We start from the raw sequence: 12,256 nt of genomic DNA, 5'->3' as shown, positions 1-12,256 counted from the left end.
ATGCAAAAATAATACAGACTTGAAAAAGAAATATAATTTCTCGAAATATAATTATTAAAATTTTAAAAGCAACTGAATCTGCTATGGACTGAACTGTGTCCCCCGCTCTCCCCAATTCATGTGTTGAAACCCTAATCCCAAGGTGATGGTGTTTGGAGACAGGGCCTGGGAGATAATTAGGTTTAGATGAGGTCATGAGGGTAGGGACCCTCATATAGCATTAGTGCCCTAAGAGAAGAGACACAAGAGAGCTTCATTCCCTCTCTGCCATGCGAGCACACAGTAAGAAAGCAGATGAGGGCCAGCTATAAACCAGGAAGAGAGCCCTCATCAGAAACCAATCGTGTTGGCACACCTTGATCCTAGACTTCTAGTCTCCAGAACTGTGAGAAAGTAAATTTCTGTTGTTTAAGCCACCCAGTCTATAGAATTTTGTTTTGGCAGCCTGAGCTAAGATAGAATCCAGCTAACTAAAGCTTAAATAGTTTGACCATCAAAACAAGTGACAGTGATTAATTGGAACCCAATGAATAAAATAAGAATCCGTAAGTCCAAAAATAAATAAATCAAGAAGTAAAAGCTCTTCATCACAACAGAATGCCGACCAATAAATACAGAAGAAATTAATGGAGTTAGAAAACCACTATTTTGTAACCATCATAGTTAATAATTCAAGTAAAACTCATTAATGGATGCTAAAACTAATGGGTGTAAGTTAGGTGAGGAAGGAGATATTATATAGTCTCAGAGTATCTCCCCACAAATTACTTATTATAATAATTACAAAAGGAAAAAAATAGGGCTTTCCTGGTGGCACAGTGGTTGAGAGTCCGCCTGCCGATGCAGGGGACGCAGGTTCGTGCCCCGGTCTGGGAGGATCCCGCATGCCGCGGAGCGGCTGGGCCCGCGAGCCATGGAAGCTGGGCCTGCGTGTCCGGAGCCTGTGCTCCGCAACGGGAGAGGCCACAGCAGTGAGAGGCCCACGTACCGCAAAATAAAAAGGAAAAAAAAAAAAAAGGAAAAAAATAGCAACTTTATAGTGAAGAAATTTGGCAGATCCAAGTTAACCAAGTGATCAAAACTAACATTAATAATGGGACAAATCAACATCATGTGCCTCCTGATATGATGCACTGAGAACACATCATCACTTACATACTTTTCTGCCCCAAATGTGTCACCTGAATTTAACCAAAATGAAACACCAGACACTCTGAAAATGAAGGACATTCTACAAAATAAATGACACATACTCTTCAGAAATATCAGTGTCTAGAAAAACAAAGAAAGGCTAAAAAAACTATTCTAGATGAAAAGAGATTGAAAACTAAAAGCAATCTATGATCCTGGATTAGTTTCTGAACTAAGAGGAAAAAATGCTCTTATGGACATTATTAAGACCATTGATAGAAATATGAATAAGGTCTATAGATCAGATAATATTATTATATTAATATTAAAAGTCTCTGACTTTGATAACTGTACTGTGGTTTTAAGTGAAAATACTTATTTTGAGAAATATACATTGAGTTGTGTATGGGTAAAGGAGCATGATGTCTGTAATTTACTCTCAAATGGTTCAGAGAAAAACAATGTGTGTGTGTGTGTGTGTGTATATGTGTATATATATATATATATATATAAAAATAGAGAGAGAGAGAGAGAGAGAAGAGAAAAATGATAAAGCAAATGTGGCAAAGTGTTAACCACTGGTGAATTTGGAAAAAGATATATAAGAGTTCTTTATATTATTCTTCTATTTTTCCTGTGAGTTCAAATTATTTTTTTAAAGCAACAGATATTTTGAATAGCAGATGAGACATAGATACAATTGAAGATACTGAAGATATGAAGTAATATCTTCAAGTAATATCTTCAATAATACAAGACAGAATACAGAGCTGAAAAAATCATGACATTATGAGACATGAAGAAATAGAAGGAAAATACAATAGGAGTTCTAAAGAAAGAACAACAGAGGGATAGGAAAGAAATAATAGTCAAAGACACACCAGCTTAGAATTTTCCAGGACTGATGAAACAAGTTACTCTTTAAAGAAAAACAACAAATATTTTAATTTAAATCCATATCTAGAAACATCAATGTAAAACTGAAGGACACCAGAGTCAAAGAAAAAAAATCTTAGAAGACAATTAGAAAGAAAACACTGATTAGCTAGCTACAAGGAACAATTAAATTGACCAAAGACTTCTTAGCATCAACAACAGAATATCTTCAAAGTTCTGAGAGAAAATAACTGTCAACTTAGTTACACTACACTCAATTATGATTTAAAGGTTAAGACAAAAGAGACATTTTTGAAAAAAAGAGACTGAGTTTACCTTTACACAGTCAAAAGGAGGGAGGGAGGGAGGAAGAACCCTACCAAATAATGCTCACTAGGAAGAAGAAAACTGAAGCCAGAATGACGGAGCAAGATACCAAGAAACAATGGTGAGCAAAGAAATTGAAAACACATATGGGTAACCGTAAAACAGCACTGTATGTATAAAACAATGATAATAAACACTCATCTGGGAGACAAGAAAGCACTATAGAACCAAAATAACAGACAACAACACAAAATAGGAAGGTGGTAATTGAAGTGAATCATTCCCAAGTCCATGTACTGACCAGAAAAGGAACAGAGAGAGATGTATTAGTTTATTATGCATATTGAAATTTGACACCAAAAGTATAAAAATAAAATGTATAACTTTTAACCCAACAGAGGGAAAAGGGGGGAATAAAACTTACTGATACCATCCAAATAGTGACACAAGAAGATCAGAAAGACAAGAGTGGCCCTAACGAATCTGGAAAATATTATACTGTAAATCAAATGAGTTGCACGTTCTCCAAGCATTTGTTTGTCTGTATCTTGGATATGTGAAACATTATCTATCACATCTCAAAAATGTGGACCCTTGCTTTAGTCAGAATATCTAGTATCTCTTTGCCCACTTCTGTCCCACAGCTGTTTTTTTATCCATATCTACTCTTTTGGAATGGCTTCCCTCACAAATGAAAGGTCCTCTATAAATGAAATGTTCTCTACAAATGAAAACCCAATTATTTCTTTGATCCCAAATCAGATTCACTCTTCCAGAAAATCTTTATCAAATTAACACCAACTCACCTTTCCCTTAAATTGAATTGAATTTCTGTAGTATTTAAAACATGTGATTGCTCTTTTTTTTTTTTTTTTTTTTCAGTACGCGGGCCTCTCACTGCTGTGGCCTCTCCCGTTGCGGAGCACAGACTCTGGACGTGCAAGCTCAGCAGCCACGGCTCACGGGCCCAGCCACTCCACGGCATGTGGGATCTTCCCGCACCGGGGCACGAACCCGTGTCCCCTGCATTGGCAGGCAGACTCTCAACCACTGCGCCACCAGGGAAGCCCGTGACTGCTCTTTTAATTGTTAAAATACTGCCTTATAAATGTTCTTTAGATGTTCCATTTAGGCATATTTTGTTTCCTCAAATCAGATCATAAGCTCGTCAAGATCAGAACGAAATTCTTTAGGATCTCCTAAACAATCAAGCACAATGTTGTTTATTTTTCACTTAAGGATGAAGAAAACTTTAAGTTATTTTCCTTTAATAAGCACAAAAGATATTAATTTTGCAAAATATGCACCAATAAACAGATACATCTCATACATAAAAACAAATCAGGTTCTAAGGACTTTGTTTTAATCTTTAGATAATATAGGTGAAGTGGATAGCTTTTTAAATAGTCATTTCCCCTGTTTTCATTTTGCCAACTTTAAAAAGAGTCCATATGCTCAGGGCTAAAAATGTTCAAGGTTAAATCAAAGGAAGTCAGACACCACTAGTACAGTGAAGATTTTAATAAAAACTGAAAATGTGCCTCACATTACAATTACTGTACCACTTTGAAGAAGTATTACATAATCATTATCTTTTACTACAATATTAGTAGAAAAGGTGAAGGATGAAATTTATAAATTAAAAAGAAAAAAAGGCAAAACATTAGTAAGTTAAAGGAGAGCTAAATAAATGGAGAGAGATACTGTATTCACAGATCAAAGGACTCAATACTGTTAAGATCTCAATTTTCCACAAATTGAGCTACAGATCCCACATAATCCCAATAAAATCCCAGTAGGTTATATACATGATAAAATGTCACAAAATTATGCACACAGGCATGAAAAAAATGAGTGCCTGCAAAAAGTGATGAAATCTGACTAAGGTCTAGTTAACTGCATTGTGTCAATCTCCTGGTTTTGATAATGCACTATATTTAGGCAAAAATATCACCACTGGGGGAAGCTGGGTGTTGGGTCCATGTGACCTCTTTGTACTTTTTTTGCAACTTCCTATGAATTTTGAATTACTTTAAAATAAAAAGTAAAATCTTGGAAGGCTTTTTCATGTAACTGAAATGCTGATTCTAAAATGTGTATGGTAAAAATAAAGGACCTAGAATAGATAAAACAATTTTGAAAAAGCAGAATAAAGTTGTAGGACTCACTACCCGATTTCAAGGCTTTCTTTTTATGAAGCTATAGTAAGCAAGACTGAGGTACTGCTGAAAATATAGCCAAACAGCTCAACAGGACAAGACAGAGTGCAATATACCTACACATGTACTGTCAACTGATTTTTGTCAAAGGTGCCAAGGTAATCCATTTATGATTCATTTATATCACATCCTAGAAGAGCTTTTATAGTGATAGAAATCAGAACAGTGATTGCAATGGCTGGGGGGAAGAGGGTGGGCAGCATGACTGGGAAGGGATATAAAAGAACTTTCTGAGGTTAAGGAAATGTTCTACCTTAATAAAGGCATGGGTTGCACAGCTGTATTAGTTGTCAAACTGAAAGATTTAAGATCTGTGCATTCACTCTAAGTAAGCCATAATTTAATTTTTAAAATATGCAACAACATACAAGTGTTCTAAAATATCTGTCTACAAAGAAACATCAAAATACTAAGCGTATCCACCTCTTGGGAGTAAGATTACTCATCATTTTGTTTTCTTATAGTTTTCTGGTTGTCTATTTTTTCTTTTAAAAATGTACATGTTATAATCAGAATACAACACACTCTTCAAATTTATGCCAGAATAAAAATAGCTAGCTCATACTTTACTGTTCCGTTCACTAATCCCCTATACCAATTACCCTCCCAATCTGTAGCATCTTTCTTCAATAGGAGGACGTGTTTTACACGTCCTCCTGGTAATCCCTCAGTAAGACCTGGGAGAAAGGTTCTGGCTCTTATCAGCCTCTATTAGTGCTAAAGACACTGTTAAAGAATTGTTATTCTCCACAGAAAAATGAAGGGAAGTAATTATTACTACTGTTTCTTCAGAGTAACCACAGTAAGAAAATAATGAAAAAAAAAAAACCAAAAACCTCAAAGATACCTATTTTCTAACAGAAAATCCAATCTCCAACAGAGCTCCCCCTTCTCAACTTTACTGTCTTTGTAACTGATGCCATTCTCCCACTATTAATTGATTTAAACAAGTATTTATAAAGCACCAACTACGTGCTCCTCCATCAGGCTTAAAATTGTTAAGTCCTCTCTGAATCACCTCTCTCCATCCCTGTATTTCTCCACAAAGCCTTGTCGAATTTCTCTCCAAGATGCTTCTCACCTATCTGTTCTTCCTTTCTGTTCTTCACTACTGTTTGCCTTGTCTGATCCATCACCACTTACCTTACCCTTAGCTTACTCCACATAATCTTCTAGCACAGTTCTGTGGAGAAGAACTGTGGAGGTCCCTGGGATTCCTTTCTGAGGGTCTCAAAAGTCAAAACTATTTTCATAATAATACTGAAATGCTATTGGCCCCCTTTCACCATGTTGACATCTGTACTAATAATACAAAAGCAATGGTGGTAAACTGCTGGTGCCTTAGCACAAATCAAGGCAGCAGACCCACAATGTACAGCAGTCAAGTGTATTCTTCACTGCGATGCACTCGCTGGGGAAAAAAAAAAAGCCAGTTTCACTTAAGAATGCCCTTATTAAAAAAAAAAAAAAAAAAAAGAATGCCCTTATTGAAGCATAAACATTGTTAATTTTATTAAATCTTGACCCTTAAATACTTATCATTTTAATATTCTATTTGATGAAATGCATAAACACTTCTGCATACCAAGTACACTGGTTTATCTCAGAGAACAGCACCGGTGATTGAGTTGCAAACCGAACAAGCCACTTTTTCCACAGAACACTGTTGTTACTTGAGAGAACAGCTGACAAACCATGATTATTCATGTTTAGGTATCTGACATTCTCTTGAAAATAAACTAAATGAACCTGTCAGTTCAATGAAAAACAACAGTATTTGCTGCATGTGATGCATTTAGCACTTTCAAAGAGAAATTTGAATCTTGGAAAACTTGTATCTACCATCAATACTTTAAGACTTTTCTGATGAGATGAGTGATGATTTATGATATTGTGTAATGAAACATGGCAACGTTGGGAAGATCTGGATAACATCATGAATCCATATTTTCCAAATGACCAGTGCATGATGTTAAAAAAATCATACGTGGGTAAAAATGATCCATTTTAAGTCAGAGACCAATAATAAGTGTTTTACCATAATGGTAGGTCTTGGATTCTACATTGCAACTAACTTTTTTTTTTAACATCTTTATTGGCGTATAATTGCTTTACAATGTGTGTTAGTTTCTGCTTTATAACAAAGTGAATCAGTTATACATATACATATGTTCCCATATCTCTTCTCTCTTGCGTCTCCCTCCCTCCCACCCTCCGTATCCCACCCCTCTAGGTGGTCACAAACCACCCAGCTGATCTCCCTGTGCTATGCGGCGTCTTCCCACTAGCTAGCTATTTTATGTTTGGTAGTGTATATATATCCATGCCACTCTCTCACTTCATCCCAGCTTAACCTTCCCCCTCCCTGTGTCCTCAAGTCTATTCTCTACATCTGCATCTCTATTCTTATCCAGCCCCAACTTTCTTCAGAACCATTTTTTTTAAGAGTCAATATATATGTGTTAGCATACTGTATTTGTTTTCCTCTTTCTGACTTATTTCACTCTATATGACAGTCTCTAGGTCCATCCACCTCACTACAAATAACTCAATTTCGTTTCCTTTTATGGCTGAGTAATATTCCATTGTATATATGTGCCACATCTTCTTTATCCATTCAACTGTTGATGGATGCTTAGGTTGCTTCCATGTCCTGGCTATTGTAAATAGAGATGCAATGAACATTTTGGTACATGACTCTTTTTGAATTTTGGTTTTCTCAGGGTATATGCCCAGTAGAGGCATTGCTGGGTCATATGGTAGTTCTATCTGTAGTTTTTTAAGGAACCTCCATACTGTTCTCCATAGTGGCTGTATCAATTTACATTCCCACTAACAGTGCAAGAGTGTTCCCTTTTCTCCACACCCTCTCCAGCATTTATTGTTTCTAGATTTTTTGATGATGGCCATTCTGACCAGGGTGAGATGATATCTCATTGTAGTTTTGATTTGCATTTCTCTAATAATTAATGATGTTGAGCATTCTTACATGTGTTTGTTGGCAATCTGTATATCTTCTTTGGAGAAATGTCATTTAGGTGTTCTGCCCATTTTTGGATTGGGTTTTTTTTTTGTTATTGAGCTGCATGAGCTGCTTGTAAATTTTGGAGATTAATCCTTTGTCAGTTGCTTCATTTGCAAATATTTTCTCCCATTCTGAGGGCTGCCTTTTTGTCCTGTTTATGGTTTCCCTTGCTGTGCAAAAGCTTTTAAGTTTCATTAGGTCCCATTTGTTTATTTTTGTTTTAATTTCCAATTCTCTAGGAGGTGGGTCAAAAAGGACCTTGCTCTGATTTATATCAAAGAGTGTTCTTCCTATGTTTTCCTCTAAGAGTTTCATAGTGTCTGGCCTTATATTTAGGTCTTTAAACCATTTTGAGTTTATTTTTGTGTATGGTGTTAGGAGTGTTCCAACTTCATACTTTTACATGTACCTGTCCAGTTTTCCCAGCACCACTTATTGAAGAGGCTGTCTTTTCTCCACTGTATATTCTTGCCTCCTTTATCAAAGATAAGGTGACCATATGTGCGTGGGATTATCTCTGGGTTTTCTATCCTGTTCCATTGATCTATATTTGTTTTTGTGCCAGTACCATACTGTCTTGATTACTGTAGCTTTGTAGTATAGTCTGAAGTCAGGGAGCCTGATTCCTCCCGCTCTGTTTTTCGTTCTCAAGATTGCTTTGGTTATTCAGGGTCTTTTGTGTTTCCATACAAATTGTGAAATTTTTTGTTCTAGTTCTGTGAAAAGTGCCAGTGGTAGTTTGATAGGGATTGCATTGAATCTGTAGATTGCTTTGGGTAGTAGAGTCATTTTCACAATGTTGATTCTTCCAATCCAAGAACATGGTATATCTCTCCATCTGTTGGTAACATCTTTAATTTCTTTCATCAGTATCTTATAATTTTCTGCATACAGGTCTTTTGTCTCCTTAGGTAGGTTTATTCCTAGATATTTTATTCCTTTTGTTGCAATGGTAAATGGGAGTGTTTTCTTAATTTCACTTTCAGATTTTTCATCATTAGTGTATAGAAATGCCAGAGATTTCTGTGCATTAATTTTGTATCCTGCTACTTTACCAAATTCATTGATTAGCTCTAGTAGTTTTCTGGTAGCATCTTTAGGATTCTCTATATATAGCATCATGTCATCTGCAAACAGTGACAGCTTTACTTCTTCATTTCCTATTTGGATTCCTTTTATTGCTTTTTCTTCTCTGATTGCTGTGCCTAAAACTTCCAAAACTATGTTGAATAACAGAGGGCAACCTTGTCTTGTTCTTAATCTTAGTGGAAATAGTTTCAGTTTTTCACCACTGAGAAGAATGTTGGCTGTGGGTTTGTCATATATGGTCTTTATTATGTTGAGGAAAGTTCCCTCTACGCCTATTTTCTGCAGGCTTTTTATCATAACTGGGTTTTGAATTTTGTCGAAAGTTTTCTGTGCATCTACTGAGATGATCATATGGTTTTTCTCCTTCAATTTCTTAATATGGTGTATCACATTGATTGATTTGTATATATTGAAAAATCCTTGTATTCCTGAAATAAACCTCATTTGATCATGGTGTATGATCCTTTCAATGTGCTGTTGGATTCTGTTTGCTAGTATTTTGTTGAGGATTTTTGCATCTATGTTCATCAGTGATATTGGCCTGTAGTTTTCTTTCTTTTTGACATCTTTGTCTGGTTTTGGTATCAGGGTGATGGTGGCCTCGTAGAATGAGTTTGGGAGTGTTCCTCCCTCTGCTATATTTTGGAAGAGTTTGAGAAGGATAGGTGTTATCTCTTCTCTAAATGTTTGATAAAATTCGCCTGTGAAGCCATCTGGTCCTGGGCTTTTGTTTGTTGGAAGATTTTTAACCACAGTTTCAATTTCAGTGCTTCTGATTGTTCTGTTCATATTTTCTATTTCTTCCTGGTTCAGTCTTGGAAGGTTGTGCATTTCTAAGAATTTGTCCATTTCTTCCAGGTTGTCCATTTTATTGGCATAGAGTTGCCTGTAAAAATCTCTCAAATCCTTTGTATTTCTGCAGTGTCAGTTGTTACTTCTCCTTTTTCATTTCTAATTTTATTGATTTGAGTCTTCTCCCTTTTTTTCTTGATGAGTCTGGCTAATGGTTTATCAATTTTGTTTATCTTCTCAAAGAACCAGCTTTTAGTTTTATTGATCTTTGTTATTGTTTCCTTCATTTCTTTTTCATTTATTTCTGATCTGATCTTTATGATTTCTTTCCTTCTGCTAACTTTGGGGTTTTTTTGTTCTTCTTTCTCTAATTGCTTTAGGTGCAAGGTTAGGTTGTTTATTCGAGATGTTTCCTGTTTCTTAAGGTAGTACTGTATTGCTATAAACTTTCCTCTTAGAACTGCATTTGCTGCATCCCATAGGTTTTGGGTCATCGTGTCTCCATTGTCATTTGTTTCCAGGTATTTTTTGATTTCCTCTTTGATTTCTTCAGTGATCACTTCGTTATTAAATAGTGCATTGTTTAGCCTCCATGTGTTTGTATTTTTTACAGAGCTTTTCCTGTAATTAATATCTAGTCTCATAGCGTTGTGGTCAGAAAAGATACTTGATACAATTACAATTTTCTTAAATTTACCAAGGCTTGATTTGTGACCCAAGATATAATCTATCCTGGAGAATGTTCCATGCGCACTCGAGAAAAACGTGTATTCTGTTGGTTTTGGATGGAATGTCCTATAAATATCAATTAAGTGCATCTTGTTTAATGTATCATTTAAAGCTTGTGTTTCCTTATTTTCATTTTGGATGACCTGTCCATTGGTGAAAGTGGGGTGTTAAAGTCCCCTACTATGATTGTGTTACTGTTGATTTCCCCTTTTATGGCTGTTACTATTTGCCGTATGTATTGAGGTGCTCCTATGTTGGGTGCATAAATATTTACAATTGTTATATCTTCTTCTTAGATTGATCCCTTGATCATTATGTAGTGTCCTTCTTTGTCCCTTCTAATAGTCTTTATTTTAAACTCTATCTTGTCTGATATGAGAATTGCAACTCCAGCTTTCTTTTGATTTCCATTTCCATGGAATATCTTTTTCCATCCCCTCACTTTCAGTCTGTATGTTTCCCTAGGTCTGAAGTGGGCCTCTTGTAGATAGCATATATACGGGTCTTGTTTCTGTGTCCATTCAGCCAGTCTGAGTCTTTTGGTGGGTGCATTTAATCCATTTACATTTAAGGTAATTATTGATATGTATGTTCCTATTCCCATTTTCTTAATTGTTTTGGGTTTGTTATTGTAGGTCTTTTCCTGCTCTTGTGTTTCTTGCCTAGAGAAGTTCCTTTAGCATTTGTTGTAAAGTTGGTTTGGTGGTGCTGAACTCTCTCAGCCTTTGCTTGTCTGTAAAGGTTTTAATTTCTCCATCAAATCTAAATGAGATCCTTGCTGGGTAGAGTAATCTTGGTTGTAGGTTTTTCTCCTTCATCACTTTAAATATGTCCTGCCAGTCCCTTCTGGCTTGCAGAGTTTCTGCTGAAAGATCAGCTGTTAACCTTATGGGGATTCCCTTGTGTGTTATTTGTTGTTTTTCCCTTGCTGCTTTTTTTTTTTTTTGCAGTACACGGGCCTCTCACTGTTGTGGCCTCTCCCATTGCGGAGCACAGGCTCCGGACGCACAGGCTCAGCGGCCATGGCTCACGGGCCCAGCCGCTCCGTGGCATGTGGGATCTTCTTGGACCAGGGCACGAACCTGCATCCTCTGCATCGGCAGGCAGACTCTCAACCACTGCGCAACCAGGGAAGCCTTCCCTTGCTGCTTTTAATATGTTTCCTTTGTATTTAATTTTTGATAGTTTAATATGTGTCTTGGCATGTTTCTCCTTGGATTTATCCTGTATGGGGCTCTCTGTGCTTCCTGGACTCAATTAATTCCTTTCCCATATTAGGGAAGTTTTCAACTATAATCTCTTCAAATATTTTCTCAGTCCCTTTCTTTTTCTCTTCTTCTGGGACCCCTAAAATTCGAATGTTGGTGCGTTTAATGTTGTCCCAGAGGTCTCCGAGACTGTCCTCAGTTCTTTGCATTCTTTTTTCTTTATTCTGCTCTGCAGTAGGTATTTCCACTATTTTATCTTCCAGGTCACTTATCCGTTCTTCTGCCTCAGTTATTCTGCTATTGATCCCTTCTAGAGTATTTTGGGGTGTTGTTTGTTTGTTTGTTTTTGCACGGGCCTCTCACTGCTGTGGCCTCTCCCATTGCAGAGCACAGGCTCCGGACGCGCAGGCTCAGCGGCCATGGCTCACGGGCCCAGCCGCTCCGCGGCATGTGGGATCTTCCCGGACCAGGACACGAACCCCTGTCTCCTGCATCAGCAGGCGGACTCTCAACCACTGCGCCACCAGGGAAGCTCAAGAGTATTTTTAATTTCATTTATTGTGTTGTTCATCGTTGCTTGTTTTCTCTTTAGTTCTTCTAGGTCCTTTTTAAATGTTTCTCACATTTTCTCTATTCTTTTTCCAAGATTTTGGATCATCTTTACTATCATTACTCTGAATTCTTTTTCAGGTAGACTGCCTATTTCCTCTTCATTTGTTAGGTCTGGTGGGTTTTTATCTTGCTCCTTCATCTGCTGTGTGTTTTTCTGTCTTCTCATTTTGCTTATCTTACTGTGTTTGGGGTCTCATTTTCCCAGGCAGCAGGTTCGTAGTTCCCGTTGTTTTTGGTGTCTGTCCCCA

At 36.9% G+C, this 12,256-nt stretch overlaps 1 protein-coding gene across 2 annotated transcripts in view; it reads right to left on the bottom strand.

The window, feature by feature from the left end:
* Positions 1-12,256, bottom strand: part of MAP4K3 (mitogen-activated protein kinase kinase kinase kinase 3) — a 188,466-nt gene that overhangs the window by 164,929 nt on the left and 11,281 nt on the right. The window lies entirely within an intron of this gene.

This window comes from Lagenorhynchus albirostris, chromosome 13 (assembly GCF_949774975.1).
Source record: "Lagenorhynchus albirostris chromosome 13, mLagAlb1.1, whole genome shotgun sequence".
NCBI lineage: Eukaryota > Metazoa > Chordata > Mammalia > Artiodactyla > Delphinidae > Lagenorhynchus > Lagenorhynchus albirostris.
The sequence above is the reverse complement of the archived record's forward strand: the minus strand, read 5'-3'. Positions and strand labels throughout refer to the sequence as shown.